The sequence below is a fragment of the Eublepharis macularius genome, chromosome 1, assembly GCF_028583425.1.
Source record: "Eublepharis macularius isolate TG4126 chromosome 1, MPM_Emac_v1.0, whole genome shotgun sequence".
NCBI classification, from domain to species: Eukaryota; Metazoa; Chordata; class Lepidosauria; order Squamata; family Eublepharidae; genus Eublepharis; species Eublepharis macularius.
The window spans coordinates 13,131,468-13,146,666 of record NC_072790.1 but is presented as its reverse complement, the minus strand read 5'-3'; positions in this window follow the sequence as shown (position 1 = coordinate 13,146,666).

The window sequence follows — 15,199 nt, the reverse complement described above, 5'->3', positions numbered from 1 at the left end:
TCCATAAACTAGTAGTAGGAAGGTTGCAGAGCAGCATAAATAAACATGATGGTTGTTTTGGAGCTTGCTGGCCGGTGTGTGTGTGAGAGAGAAAATAACAAACTTACACTTAGCTTTGGTTTAGAAAAGAAATAAGAGTTCTTTATTACAGGAACTCCATACTCTGATAGAAAAGAGGAGAGATAGTTTCCTATCTACCTATCTTGTCTTAGGATGGGCATGGATTGCAGGATAAGTTCTGCATCCACAGTAGTAGCAGTAGTAGCAGTAGCAGTAGCAGCAGCAGTAGTAGTAACAACATTCAGTTTATATACCTTCCTTTAGAACAACTTAATACACACTCAGAGCAGTTTATGAAGTATGTTATTATTACCCCCACAACAGTCCCCCTGTGAGGTGGGTGGAGCTGAGAGAGCTCTGGAAGAGCTGTGACAATCCCAAGTTCACCCAGCTGGCTTCAAGCGGAGGAGTGGGGAATGAAACCTGGTTCTCTAGAGCCCTACTACTCTTAACCACTACACCAAACTGGCTCTCAAGATGCAAATGCAAGATGAAGAGAAGAGATAGTTGTGTGACAAAGGAGGAAGAGAAGGCTGTCATGAGGAGGAAGTTTTGAGATTAGCAATGTACACATCAAAGGATAGTTCAGGGCAGTAAGGAGTAAACAGATGCCCTGAGCGCTCTATTTTTCGAACTTTCTGGTTTTTCCGCCTCTAAAACCTGAAGGAAGGGACAGTGTTAAATCCTCCACTTTTAACACTTCCCTCATCACCAAATTACTCATGAAAACCAAAATAGATTATGAAGAGCTGCAGGAGGATCTCTCTGATTTGGGTGAGTCGGCATCCATGTAGCAAATGAAGTCCAATGTCCAATGTCAGAATGTCCAATGTCAGAAAAAATACAATGGGCTCTAGAAATTGGGGGGGGGCAGGCAGGTGGGCATTCCCTCCTCCTCCGTCACTGATAACACTTGGATGAAGGCAGGGGGTGGGCATGGCCACTTCCTCTGCACCTGATCCCAGCTGAGTGAAGGGGGGGAGGGCATTGCCACCCGCTCCACTCCTGATCCCAGACGGGTGAAGGGGTGAGCACTGCTGCCTGCTCTGCACCTGATCTCAGCCAGGTGAAGCGGGAGCAGGCATTGCCTCCTGCTCTGTGTCTGATCCCAGCTGGGTGAAGGGGCAGGCATTGCTGCCTGCTCTGCGCCTGATTCCGGCCAGGTGAAGTAGGAGGGGGCATTGCCTCCTGCTCTTCGACTGATTCCAGCCAGGTTAATTGGAGGGGTGGGCATTGCCTCCTGCTCCACACCTGATCCCAGCCGGGTGAAGAGGAGGTGGGCATTATCTCCTACTATGTGCCTGATCCAGGACGGGTGAAGGGGGGCAGGCATTGCCTCCTGCTCCACACCTGATCCCAGCCGGGTGAAGAGGAGGTGGGCATTATCTCCTACTATGTGCCTGATCCAGGACGGGTGAAGGGGGGCAGGCATTGCCTCCTGCTCCACACCTGATCCTGGCTGGGTGAAGTTGGGAGGTGGGCATTGCTACCTGCTCCTCTATCGATCCCAGCTGGGTGAAGGGGACGGGCCTTGTCACCTGCTCTGCTCCTGATACCAGCTGGGTGAAGATGGGGAGTGGGCCTTGCCACCTGCTCCACTCCTGATAACAGCTGGGTGATGGCTAAGGGTGGGCATTGCCACCTGCTTTGCTCCTGATCCCAACTTGGTGAAGGTGAAAGGTGGGCATTGCCACGTGCTCTGCTTCTGATCCCAGCTGGTTGACGGAAGAAGATGGGCATTGCCACCCATTTCATTCCTGATCCCAGCTGGGTGAAGGCGGAGGGTGGGCATTGCCACCTTCTCCTCTCCTGATCCCAGCTGGGTGAAGGCAGAGGATGGGAATTTCCACCTGCTCTGCTCCTGATTCCATCTGGGTGAAGGTGGGGGGGGGGGCAGGCATTGCCACCTGCTCCACTCCTGATCCCAGCTGGGTGAAGGTGAAGGGCAGGCATTGCTGCCTGCTCCGCGCCTGATCCTGGCCTGGGCTTCCTGCCATGGCACACTCTCTGGAGGTCCGGCTGCCTCATCTGGGATTCTCTCCACAGCAGCACCCTCTGGAAGTGCACCAGGGTAGCAAGTGAGTTGTCTTGAATATGCTTAGCCTTTTACATAATAGGATTATAATATCTATATATATTAATATAAAGACAAGTGTCCTGACTGACTCATCAACACCCAGCCCAAACTCCTGGACCTAGAAACATGAAATTTGGGGAGAACATTCCTTTCATGATGTAAATACCCACTAAGAAGGGATGTTAAGAAATTTGCCCCCTAAGAGGGTAAAAAGGGGTTAAATGTGTTTTCCCAAAGGGATACAGCTTCCCTGTGTGGCTGGCAGGCTGCTGCCTGCTTGTGTCCCCACCCACTGCCAGTTTGGCAACTCTTCCCTGATTGGGCCAGCCTTTCAAAGTTATTTGCATCTGCGGGCTGATTGGGGACCCACGACATTCCACACCTCATCCCCCCCCCAGAGACAGCTGGAACACAGAGGTCATTTGCATATGTAGTCTGATTGGTCCTCACCACCCACATTCAAAACAGTATGCAGTTGCTATTGGGAGCCATTGAATGTGTTCTGAGGTCAAATGCCGCTCCCAGCCCCCCCCCTCAAAGTTCATGAGGGTTGCCAATCTCCCTGGGGGGCCTGGCTTTCCTGTGTGGCTGGCAGACTCCTGCCTGCTTGCACCCCCCTCTCTCTGATTGTTCAGCTGTGGAACTCTGTGTTTTGAGGTAAAAATCAGGTAAAGGAAACTGCAGACAGTTGAAGAAAGACAGTACAAGACTCCTGAATAGGGATAACTCGCTTCACTTTATTCAAACACCTTTGTGAAGCTCGGGTACTATGCTATTATACTACAAAACCAACTAAAACACACACACACACACACAAACCAAAAAATGTTACATACCCATAAATATTATAACTGGATTTAAAGTAGTTAAATACCATAGCGAAGCACAGGTATCAAGTTAGTGTTATAAATAAAGGAGAACCTCCATATTCAGAAGCCGAGTGCTTGGGGCCAAGATCAGAGGCAGGCCTCGGCCTCTATGCCCTGTTATTGGCCCTACAGAATAACTGGTGGGCCACATGAGAAACAGGATGCTGAACTAGGCGGCTGGATCCAGAAAGGTTCTTCTTATGTTCAATGATTCCTCCAGAGTACTCTCTGCTTAAGTGGCCTGTTTGCTTTCTCTTTACTATTTTGCTGGAAACCTTAAGTCTCTGCCACTATTTCCCCACCTTAGTATGCAAAGCACACAGGCTAACACAAAGTCTTGCCTCGATTTCCCGCTGGTCTCTGTAGCCTAGCTTTGTCTGGGTGTGCAAACAAAGGCTTTGTCTCTTTCTCCTGTGACAGGCAGGCTTTCCATCATTGTGGGGGAGGGAATGTCATCTCAGGCAAAGCCTCTGACTCTGCCCCACCTTAGAGCATGTGCAGAGACTTTGATCCTGATTAGGAGACAGTGGGGTAAGCAACTGAGAACAATGGACAGATTCATGTTTATATAGAATCAAAAAGTCCTCCAAACAAGCTGGAACAATGATTAGCAAGAAATGAAACCTTACACACATCATCAACTGGGATATTCTGATTGCTCGAGAGATCGGCTAACTGCTCTGGTTGGATGACATCCCTGTCAAGCACATATCTGCTGAGTCATTCTCATCCCTCCTGAATCCCACTACCCTGAAAAAGAAAACGGGACAGTGATTTGCCAGATTAACACTTCCCAGTGATGGAAATAATTCATCTTGAATTTGAATCATTAATGATTGATGTGAAAGTATCGTGAAAAGTAAGTTTCTAATGCACATCCATGACTAAGATAGGGTGGCTTTCTACACAAGACCATTTTTCAAAAGTCTTGGTGTACTGAATTTCAAAAGTTTTGATATATCTGAATTTCTTTTAAAAGACTTCATGTTCTCCAGGGGTCATTTCGTAGAAAAAGAGCTGGAGGAACTCATTAGCACAACTCATTAGCATATGCCATGCCCCTTGCCAGCACCGGAAGCGTGTCATTAGTATAACCAATTTTCATATGCCACACCCCCTGACATCACCTATCCTGGCTGTTTTGGACCCAATCCTGGCCGTTCAGGGCCAAAATTGGGCCCAAAATGGCAAAAGGGGGGAAATGGCCAAAAGGGGCCCAAAATGGTCAGGATCGGGCCGCTGCTGAGCGGGAGAGTAATCCACCACCCGTCAGAGGCCCGATCCGGGCAGTTTCAGCCCCAATCCAGGTTGAACCAGGCCCAAAATGGCCGAGAGTCAGGTGGGCAGGGCCACCTGACATGTGACCTCTTTGGGGAACTGCTGGAACTGCGTTCCTGTGCATTTCCCCTCAAAATGAGCCCTGATGTTCTCTAACCTACACAGAAATAAACAAGGGGAAAAAACCCTCCCACAAGAACCTATAAAGCCGGTACAAAATGCAGGGCACCAGAATATCCGATAGCGATCAGCAACACTGTACAGCTCAAAAAATGTGCTTGTTTGTTCTCTACAAATGACTGTAACTTTCTCACAAGCTCTTTCACATGCCATAGCCTTGTGGGAAGATGAAGTACAATACGAGAGCTAGTTATTTGCATTTTGGTAGAGTATTTACAGAGAATCCTATAACTTTCTGGATGAGGTTTCTGCATAACCATTTACAGAGTTTTGCAGAGTTTCACAGGCTAAAGATGGGCTTCCTTTAGTAGGGTTTATTATCCCCTCCTCGGAATTCTTCTGCTCGTGGGACTTCCTGCAGTTACGATTATTGGGAAAGCTCCCATGCACAAGCATGCTACTCTGTGTAGACAGTGCGGTGTAGTGGAGAGAATGTGAGACTAGTACCTGGGAAGCATGAGCTTAAATCCCCACTCACCTATGAAGTTCAATGGATGAACGTGGGCTATTTACACAATCCCAAAAGAGGGGATTGACTGCAAGTAACTAAATGCTTTATAACACACTGGACAGTCCTAAGTATGTCTACTCAGAGGTAAACCCCATGTTATTCAAAAGGGCTTACTTCCAGGAAAGTGCACTGCCTACTTACTGTCTGGTAAATTAGATGGCTTACTTCTCCAATTGACCAAAAGAAGCTCCGTGTGGCATGCCCCTGGCTCTGTAGCACAAGTCGCTACTGAGCACGTGCAAAGCTGTTCAGTGGGGCGCTATGCTCAAGACAAACTTGGCCAGTCGGTTGCCAGCCTCCGTGCCCCCACTTGCCACCCCATCTGCTCACCTGTCCAGTGGAGGGGAAAGGCACCTGAGGGGGAGTAAAGTGCGCACATTCCCACTCTACTCTGTCATTTTTCAGGACAATGGGGGAGCACAGGCGCCCATACCCACTTCACCTGCATGCAAGGGGTGAATACACCACTGCCCTTTGCTTTGGCCCCTCGGGGATCCAGCAAGCCTATGGGCCAGGGAATGTAAACAACAACAACAACATCTGAACATCAAAAAGACAAAAGTATTGTCTACTGAGGAATTACACAATTTTAAAGTTAATGAGGAAATTGAAATCATCAACCCAAAGGGAGACTAAAAACAGCCAAAAAGACAAATAAGTGGGTACTAGATCAGATCAAGCCTGAATCCTCCCTAGAAGCTAAAATGACAAAACTGAAGCTATCGTACTTTGGTCACATCATGAGAAGATTCTCTGGAAAAGTCAATAATGCTAGGAAAAGTGGAAGGCAGTAGGAAAAGAGGAAGACCTAAAATGAGATGGCGTGACTCAATAAAAGAAGTCACGTCCTCCAGTTTGCAAGATCTGAGCAAGTCTGTTAATGATAGGACATTTTGGAGGTCTTTCATTCACGGGGTCGCCATAGGTTGGAGGCAACTTGACAGCACATTACACACACACAGTAACAACAACAACATTTGATTTATATACAGCCCTTCAGGACAAAATGCCACACTCAGAGTGGTTTACAAAGTGTGTTATTATTATCCTCACAACGATCTCCCTGTGAGGTGGGTGGGGCCAAGACAGCTCTGAGAAGCTGTGACCGACCCAAGATCACCCAGCTGGCTTCAAGCAGAGGAGTGGGGAAACAAACCCGGTTCTCCAGATTAGAGTCCTGCTGCTCTTAACCACTACACCAAACTGGCTCTCAGACAAGGGATTCAATTGGAACTTCACCTCCCATATTTTCAATGGAGATACTTTTTCCTACCAATCATCCTTGTGTTCAAGTTCTCAGCAAACCTACTTATATTTGTTTATTTTGATTATTTATTTAGTGCATTTTTATCTGCCCCCCCTTCCTCCAAGCAGCTCCCAGTGGTGTACGTAGTTCTTCCATCCTCCATTTGATCTTCACAAAAACCCTGAGAGGCAGGCGAGACAATGTGAGAATGACTGTTCCAAGATCAACCACCGAGTTTCTACAGCAGAGTATGGGTGTGAACCTGGGTCTCCCACCGTCTAGGCTTACACGCTAACCACTACACTACACAGCCTCTTTCTAAAATCCTCAACGTCTTTGGACCGGATCTTATTGTCTAAAAGCAGCAAAAAGCCTAACTCTCTTTGGAAGGAAACATGCAACTGAATGTAGGAAATTTTGTCATTATACCAACTTTCTTGTTTGGCTATAAAAGCAGAAAGAACATCTCTGCTAGATACACAACTTCTGCCTTTTTACTGTGCTACGGAGTCGAGCATGCCTTATCCCTGTCACAGTTTGGCTTCTTTCCTTGCCTGTTCCCATGCCATGTGCTTCCAAAGCTGGCATTAGCTGGCACAGAACTCCCATCAGCTTGCTTTTCAGAGGACACGCTGTACTGCTAGGGAAGCCGCCGTGGCAACCAAGTACAAATCTGCTCTGTTCAGTGTTTATATCTGCATCGTTCCTGCCTTATAGTTGCTCAAAAGTGCTCCATAAACCTGGTGTTTGTTAATGTGGGAAGGAATTCAACACTTGCTATAAGGAGGCCCAAGCAGGGGCCAATGTGATGCTAGGAGATAATGCTCTGATCTAGTCACGAGGAACATGAAGCAGAGGTCCTGACCAGGGCTTTTTTCTGGGAAAAGAGGTGATGGATCTCAGTGGGTTGCCCTCGGAGAAAATGGTCACATGGCTGGTGGCCCCGCCCCCTGATCTCCGGACAGAGGGGAGTTGAGATTGCCCAGTATTTTGTGACCTTACCTATTATCTGTAGCTGCCATTTTGATCCGGCATGCGTTATCTGTTCTCAAAATTCCACAAGTGCCCACAGGTTCAACAAGGTTAGGGACCGCATGGTTTGCTCACCTCTTTCATCTTCACAACAGCCTGTGAAGTGACAGTGGGTGGTTGTCCCAAGACTACCCAGTAAGTTTCATGGTAGAGTGGGGGTATGAACCCCGGTCTCCCCAATTAGTTTTAAGTCTGAGGTTCATCAAAAGGGTGTATGGGGGTCATTCTAACCCCCAAAAGACTTGGCTTAAACGGAAAGTACATACCCTATCCTGTGGAATGACCTGCCTGAGGAAGTCAGAAGAGCCCCCACTCTCCTGGCTTTCTGTAAACGATGCAAAACCGAACTATTTAAAAAGGCTTTTTACTCAAATGGGAAGGCTGTATTGTAGGGAGGGGGTCTCAGATGCTTTGCTAACGAGTTGGGGATTATAGGCTTCATCACCATTTTTGCCTTACATATTATCTGCTGCTTTAAATATGTACTCCTATGTACGACCAGCGCTCCATGTTAGTCGTAGGACTGATTATGTTTTGCTTCAGTATTTTCTACTATGTCTTGGATCCTTGCTGATGCTATGTCTTTGAACGTGTATCTGTTTACCCTATGGTATTGTATTGAAACGTACTTACTTGATACTGATTGTATTAACCTCATACTGTGTAATCCGCCTTGAGTCTCAGCGAGAAAGGTGGACTATAAATGACGAAAATAAAAAGATTTAAAAAAATAATCATATTTGAGGTTTCTAGTGACTCCAACAAATGCCGCAAAATTATTTTAGCAGCATTTCTACATGTAAATAGAGGGACTAACACCTATTATCTTGTTTTTATAAGAAGGTGGAGCAAAGAGAGGAAATTAAAACATCTGTCCATAATTTTTATATAGAGATATTTGTGGTGGAAAAAAAATCACACTTTTGGCTTTGAGGTTTACAGTACTTTCAGTTTTGGTGGTTGAAAGTGCCCCAAGGGAAATCAGTGTTTGCAACTTGAATTGTTGAGTACGTAGTAGCAGAAAAACCCTGTGTTTGTGCTCCATCAAAGCTTCCCTTATGTGCCATAGCCACAGAGAAAAGCTCAAACTGAAGTGTATTGTAATTTTGTTCAGCGGGGTCTTTCTGTCCCCCACAAGAAAAGCCTGGAGATATTTGCCGACATCCTTCCAAGCTCTTCATATTTCCAGGTTGAAAGGCACCTTCCAGTCAGAAAACTTCAAAGGACCCCTAGCCATCTCTGAAACTGAGCTGATTGTTTCCCTTTGTTATACAGAAAGAGCTGTTAGTTACAAGAATCTTACAAGTGCAGCCTGAAGTCAGGCTACAGGAATGTTAGGAGAAAGAGTGCAAAATATTTCTTCTTTTTGTTAATCCTTTAACTGGCAGGAATGGAATCCTCCTTTCCATCCCAAGGGTCTATTATGTCTTGTCTTTTATCAAAATCCCAACTGTTTTGAAAATGATGGGGTCATTTTGACCCCAATTACATTTATGGTGGGGTTTTACATTTTAACCTGGGGATGTATAGACTGGGGATATATTGAAGTAATAGGTTGCCATCCAACTTTGAAAACCAAGTTCAGCGGTCTCATTTTGGAAGTGTATACAGTGTAGTCATTTCTTTTGAGGGGAGGGAAACTGTATGAGTGAACATCTCTGGAGAACACCCCCCATGCAAGAAAATTCCCTTTATGACTATTTTTTTTAAAGTATAGTATCCTTACATGAAGAGAACTCAGCATGAACCACCACTAACTGGTGCAGCTCTTGATCTGCTTGCCAGTCTAAGATGGGGATGCTGAGAATTTCACAGTGATTGAAGGTGTTGGTCAAATGTGAGCAGATCAGCCAGTTCGTTTGGCCCATGATCAACAGCCACTCATGCCTGCCAAACAGATCTGCACCAGGTTTTTACAAAACTGAGCTTGTGCAAAGATGCTGCCGATTCAAACCAATCAGCAGCCATTAGCACCACTGAGGGATGCAAATGTTCCTTAGCAGAACACCTAGAGTTAGGATTTGATTAAAACTCAGCATTTATTTACGACCAGCGTATATGATTTGTGAGTGCCCTTTTAAACAATTGTCTGCTGGACAAAGTCATGCAGTCAAGCAGCAAAATCACGGAGTAATTGAGGTCAATAGTCAATAGTCAAGCATCCACACACACAAGCAGTAAGTTGTTTGGAGGTATCTTAGACTGCTCAGCTGTTTTGGACCTGCATTACTTCCACTGCTTCTTGCTCAATTGTAATGCTTTCTTTCAGAGGCACCCACCACTCTAGGGTTGCCAGCCTCCAGGTAGTGCCTGGAGATCTCCTGGAATTACAACTGGTCTCCAGGCCACAGAGATCAGTTCACCTGGAGAAAATGGCTACTTTTGGGGGTGGACTCTATGGAATTATACCATGCCAAGATCCTTTCCCTCCCCAAACCCCCCTTTCTCCAGGTTTCTCCCTCCAGATCTCCAGGAATTTCCCAACTTGGAGCTGGCAACCCTACATCACTCCCTACTTGTTGCTGCCACCTCATGTTTTGACTGAACTTCTTTATTTATCAGTTATGTTATTCTTAAGTCTGCCTTTCTATCTGGGTCTCAAGACGGATTACAAAGAGCGAGTCAATACAATCAAGAGGATGGGAAATTCAATAAATATGCAAAAGGGGCTGTAGAAATCTGGGACCAACCAGAAGTCTGAAACTGAACTGAAGCAAAGCATATATTGATTAAAGCAAAAATTACCCAGTAGGCTCCAATTCACAGCACTCCCCCCACCTGTCTCTGCTCCCCCAGTGCATTGCCTGACAGCAGCAGATGGAATGAGTCAGGTCCAAGATCCAGTTCCAGCAAACTGAAGAGAGGCCTTCAGTTGGCAAAAATTTTATTAGTTTCACTAAAGGAGATTCAGCACATTTGCCAGCAGGCTGCAATACCACCAATAATTACAAAGGATTTACACTTGATCAAGTAGCCGGATTCCATCTTGAATGCTATACTTTTTTTCCTGTTTTTAATTGCAAAAGCAATACAGAATGCTGTTAGACTCAAACCTGCACTTGAACGTTCAACAGACAACGTATGCGTATATGTTTAATAGATGATGGGCTGCAGCTGTGGTTTTGAATTGGAGTTAAAATTTTGCTGACAAAGAGTTTGATACAAGTTCCCCGACATTACATCTTTTCCATGTGGAAGAGACGGGATGACACATTCAGGCCCCCAACCTCTGAGTTTACTGGGAGATGAGAATACAACCTGCATCTCTGATCTCCAGCAGGGCGGCTGAAGGCTTCAAAGTGCCTACCAGTATTCTTCTTGGGATTCGCTTCTGTCTCCCCCAAATTCTTCTTCTCTCATCCAAAAGGAAGGAAGGAAGGAAGGAAGGAAGGAAGGAAGGAAGGAAGGAAGGAAGGAAGGAAGGAAGGGAAAGAAAAAGAGCCAATCCTGTTTTTCCTCCACCCTACTGGAGCAGAGGCATCGCTCTTGGGTTTGAATTGGAAATACCTGCTGCCCATTGAAGCAGGAAATTGGACTTGGAACCTCTCGACATTTTGCAAGTGCCCCGCAATGGCAGCCATTTTGTGATGGCCTTTTTAAAAAAGGCCCACAGGCTAAACAAGGTTGGAGACTCACACACACACACACTAGTGGGGCCAGGTCTCCTGGTATGGTGATCCCTACCAATATTCCCCAACATTTCAAAGGCCGGGGGGAAGGCAGCGCACCAGTGAGTGACATCACTTCCTGCGAAACCCAGAATGTCTGACACTGGAAGTGATACTCTGGGCCAATCCCAGAGCGTCATTCCCAATGTCATGACATCACTGCTGGGTTTTGCCAGAAATGATGTTGCTTTCCAACCTCCAAATCCTCCTGGAAGAAAGGTTTGGCACACAGGATTTGCACATATACACATACACACGTTCTTCCCCTGTAATTGGTAACCTTAAAAAAAGTGGGGCTCCTATTCACAAGCTGAGAGCCATACACACATACAATTGTACATGGATTTATTCCAAGCATGGAGTTTTGCTCCCCCATCCCCACACTGAATGATTTGAGCCCAGATCTTACACAAAAAGTTACAAAACTGTGAGCATCTTTACCAGCTTCAAAAGGGTAAAAACATCTAACTATACAATACAGGTTACCCACGCATGTGCAAATGCGAACACACGCACAAACACACACACAAGAAAACCACTTTGCCTCCTGCTTACCCAAAGGAACAAAATTTGGGAGGGTTCAGTGGGGTGCAGCAGGAGGGGGAAGAGGGAAACAGGCAGCATGGTGTATTCATTAGAGTAGGATCTGCGAGGCCCAGGTTCGAATCCCCAATCCTTCTTGGAAGTTTATTGGGTGTCTTTGGGTCAGTCTCTCTCACCCTCAACCTACCTCATGAGGCTGTTGCTATGAGGATAAAACAGGGGAGGAAAGGAGGTTGTAAGTCATCCTGGGTCACTACCGGGAAGAGAAGGAGGGTATAAAATTTTAAATAAATACAAGTCCTACTCTGTGAAGTTTGCGGATGGTTCGAAACATGCCATTATGCTTAAAGAGTGGAAAATGTTTTTTAAAAGGCGCCTTTCCTTAAAGTTATAAAAAATATACATTAAAATTCAAGCAACCAATCAGCTGCAGAGTGAAGGGAAGGGCTTTTTTTGTACAGCAGGGGCCACGACTGCCGGCTGAAGCGGCCCCAGAATCTAGAAATCGGCCACGAAGATCACCACTCATCTGGAATCCCGCTTCCGCTAAGTCTGTGCAGGGAGGGGGAATTCTATTTATACCCAAGCACAATCTGCAGGGAGAAGAGTCATTCCTCAGCTGACATGTTTTGTTCTTGTCTAAATTATTTATAATTGCCTAGGAAGTCAATATGCAACAGCTCTCTCTCTCTTCTTCTCTCTGCCTTCTTTTCTTTATGAATCTTGAATCTTAAAGAGAGGACTGTAGTTGTCTGAAGGGTCCTTTATTTCATATGTTCTCCAAATAACGTGATTTTTAAAAGTATATGGCTTTAAGACAAAATTGCCTGCTGCCAATGGATACCAGATCTCTCTACTGGAATCAAGACCCTTGTCCTGAGAATTTTGTGGAGCCTTGAATGCAAAAGTGAATTGCAAGCATTTGGTCCTGGGTAAAGTAGCAAACAATCCCATATAAGGAGATGTGCCAAGCCCTCAGGTAAAGTAAACGGTATTATGGTAATGTTCACTCACCCCACGCTCCATATTTAGAAATAAGCCGTGTCGTAAGTTTCTGATTGGACCTCTGTTCCCGCCTATGTTCTCTATTGGTTCTCTGTTCCCGCATCTTTGTTGCCTATGTACATAAAAGGCTCTGTTGCAGTTTGCTCCTTGCTTCTGGGGTTAGAGACTCCCAGAGCCCGTGCTCGTTAAAACAATAAAAGCGTTCCTGGTAAGTAAGGATCAGTGTGGCTGTTTCCAGGTTCAGTCCACCAAAGGATAGCCCAACTTGCCTAAACGAGGTTCTCAGGAACATTTTCTGGGGCGGACCAAATGTTTTTAGAAAGTGGGCAGGGCAGGCGGGGCTTCTGCTCAGAAGACTTTTTGATTGGCTATAATAATAATAACATTCAATTTATATACTGCCCTTCAGGACAACTTAATGCCCACTCAGAGTGGTTTACAAATTGTGTTACTATTATCCTCACAATAATCACCCTGTGAGGTGGGTGGGGCTGAGAGAGCTCTGAGAGAGCTGTGACTGACCCACAGTCACCCAGCTGGCTTCAAGCAGAGGAGTGGGGAATCAAACCCGGCTCTCCAGATTAGAGTCCCACACTCTTAACCACTGTTGCCACCCACAGCAAAGAGATCTTTTTTATTATTATTAAAACAATTGGGAAGAACAGAAAAAAGAGGGGGAAAGAAGGACAAACAAGACAAATATAAAGTTGTGTGCTACAAGGCTTGTTAAAGTACAGAGTACAAAAATCATAACCTTTGTCGATATTAGAATAGTAATTAAAATAATACTTAAGCCTGATTAGTTTATTATACTACACATACAAGGTTCAAAACAATTTCTACTTGTTATTTTAATGATAAAAAACTCATTATTTCAAAATTGCTCCAACTTATCCTTTCAATTTTTTTAAACAATAACAGTTATTAACAATAGCAATGCTTATTACTTAATGTAACTGATTATCATAGCCTTTAAGAGTATTGATATAAAGTACTATTGAAGATTCTAAACTATTTCTAACTCATCTTAAAGGGGGAAAAGTTCCTAATTTCCCCTCAGTTTATCATTACTTTCTACTTATACTTTAGTTAACAATAACCATGTTAACTTTTTGCCAATATTTCAATATTATACAGTCTATTCTTCCAATTATCTTTATAAAACTAATCCTATTATATAAAACGCTAAGCGCATTCAAGACAACTTACTTGCTACCCATTTACTCACCATTGCCACTCTTGCTGCTGTCAATAAGTACTGAAATAGGACATGTAATGTTCTATCAACATTATCTCGTATTATTCCCAACAACATAGTCTGGGGTTTCATGGCAAAATTAGTTTCCAAAATCTTCTGCATCTCTGTGTGTATCTCTTTCCAGAATTTTTTTTTACTTTTTTTTACGTGTCCTCCACATATGATAGAATCATCTACTTCCTTACACTTCCAACATGACCCTACATATTTCTTATCCATTTTTTCAGTATCTTTTGGTGTAACATACCATCTACAGAACATCTTATACCAATTTTCTCTTAGTGTTTGGCTTGCTGTACATTTTATGCCCTTAGTCCATAAGCTTTCCCACTGTTGAAATGTTATTTCTTCTCCAAAATTTTGCATCCATTTTAACATACAGGTTTTAACTTGTTCTGTTTCTGTATCATATTGAAGTAAGAGTTTTATACATTTGGCCCAAAATATTTTTATTCCGTGTAATTATCTTCTCAAAATCAGTAAGATCCCTCAATCGGCCTCTATAATCCTCGACAGCTTCCTTTAATCTAGAGATCACCTGTAGGTATATCAGCCATTGTATTTTTTTTCCTTCATCGCAACTTTCTTGTCATGATTTTCTTTCCTTGAGAATTTATCATATCTTGATAAGTTATAAAATCATTCACTTTCTCTGATTCTTATCACAAAATGCATCAATTGGTGACATTACTGGTGATAATGGGGGGCTTATCCTCATTCTTACTGAGTCCCGGATTTGAATCAAGCTGTCTTTTATCACATGACTATTACGTTGTGTCCTTGATCTTCTCTTCACCCAAAGATAATTATGTAAACCTTCAGGTAAGTCAGCTGCTTCTAGTTGTATTAATCTGTCATTTGGGTTTTTAATCCAGTCTGTGATCCAAACCAGGCCGGCTGCTTTATAATATAACTTGATGTTTGGGACCACCAATCCTCCTCTTCTTTTTTCACCTTAAATCTTACTCTCTGTTTTTTGCCATTCCAGATAAATTGATTTATCTGTCTTTGCCAGCTTTGGGATGTCTTATCTTTTATACTGCTTGGTAACATTTGAAATAGAAAGTTAAGTTTTGATAAAATATTCATTTTAATTGCAGAAATTCTTCCTATCCAAGACAGCTTTAGTTTTGAGCACAGCAAAGGGATCTTCACTGTGTTACTGTGTGTTTTTGCAAGAAAATGTTTTGAAACAATATGTTCATTTTAAAACACATCCTATTAAAAAGAGCTCCTGTCTGAAATTTGAAAAGTTCCTGTTAATTGTCCTTAATCTCTCCCCGACCTTTTATGGTTGGCTCCACCTCTTGCAGTAGCCATTTTGTAGATGGCTCCTCCTTTTCCTACAAAAGCCATATTGTGGCTGCACCCACCAACCTGTGTCAGAATCCCAGTGGTGCCCGCAGGCTCAAAAAGGTTGGGGACCTCTGTGAGGACACGATGACTTTAAGTGGGCAGTGCGTAACAGGTTC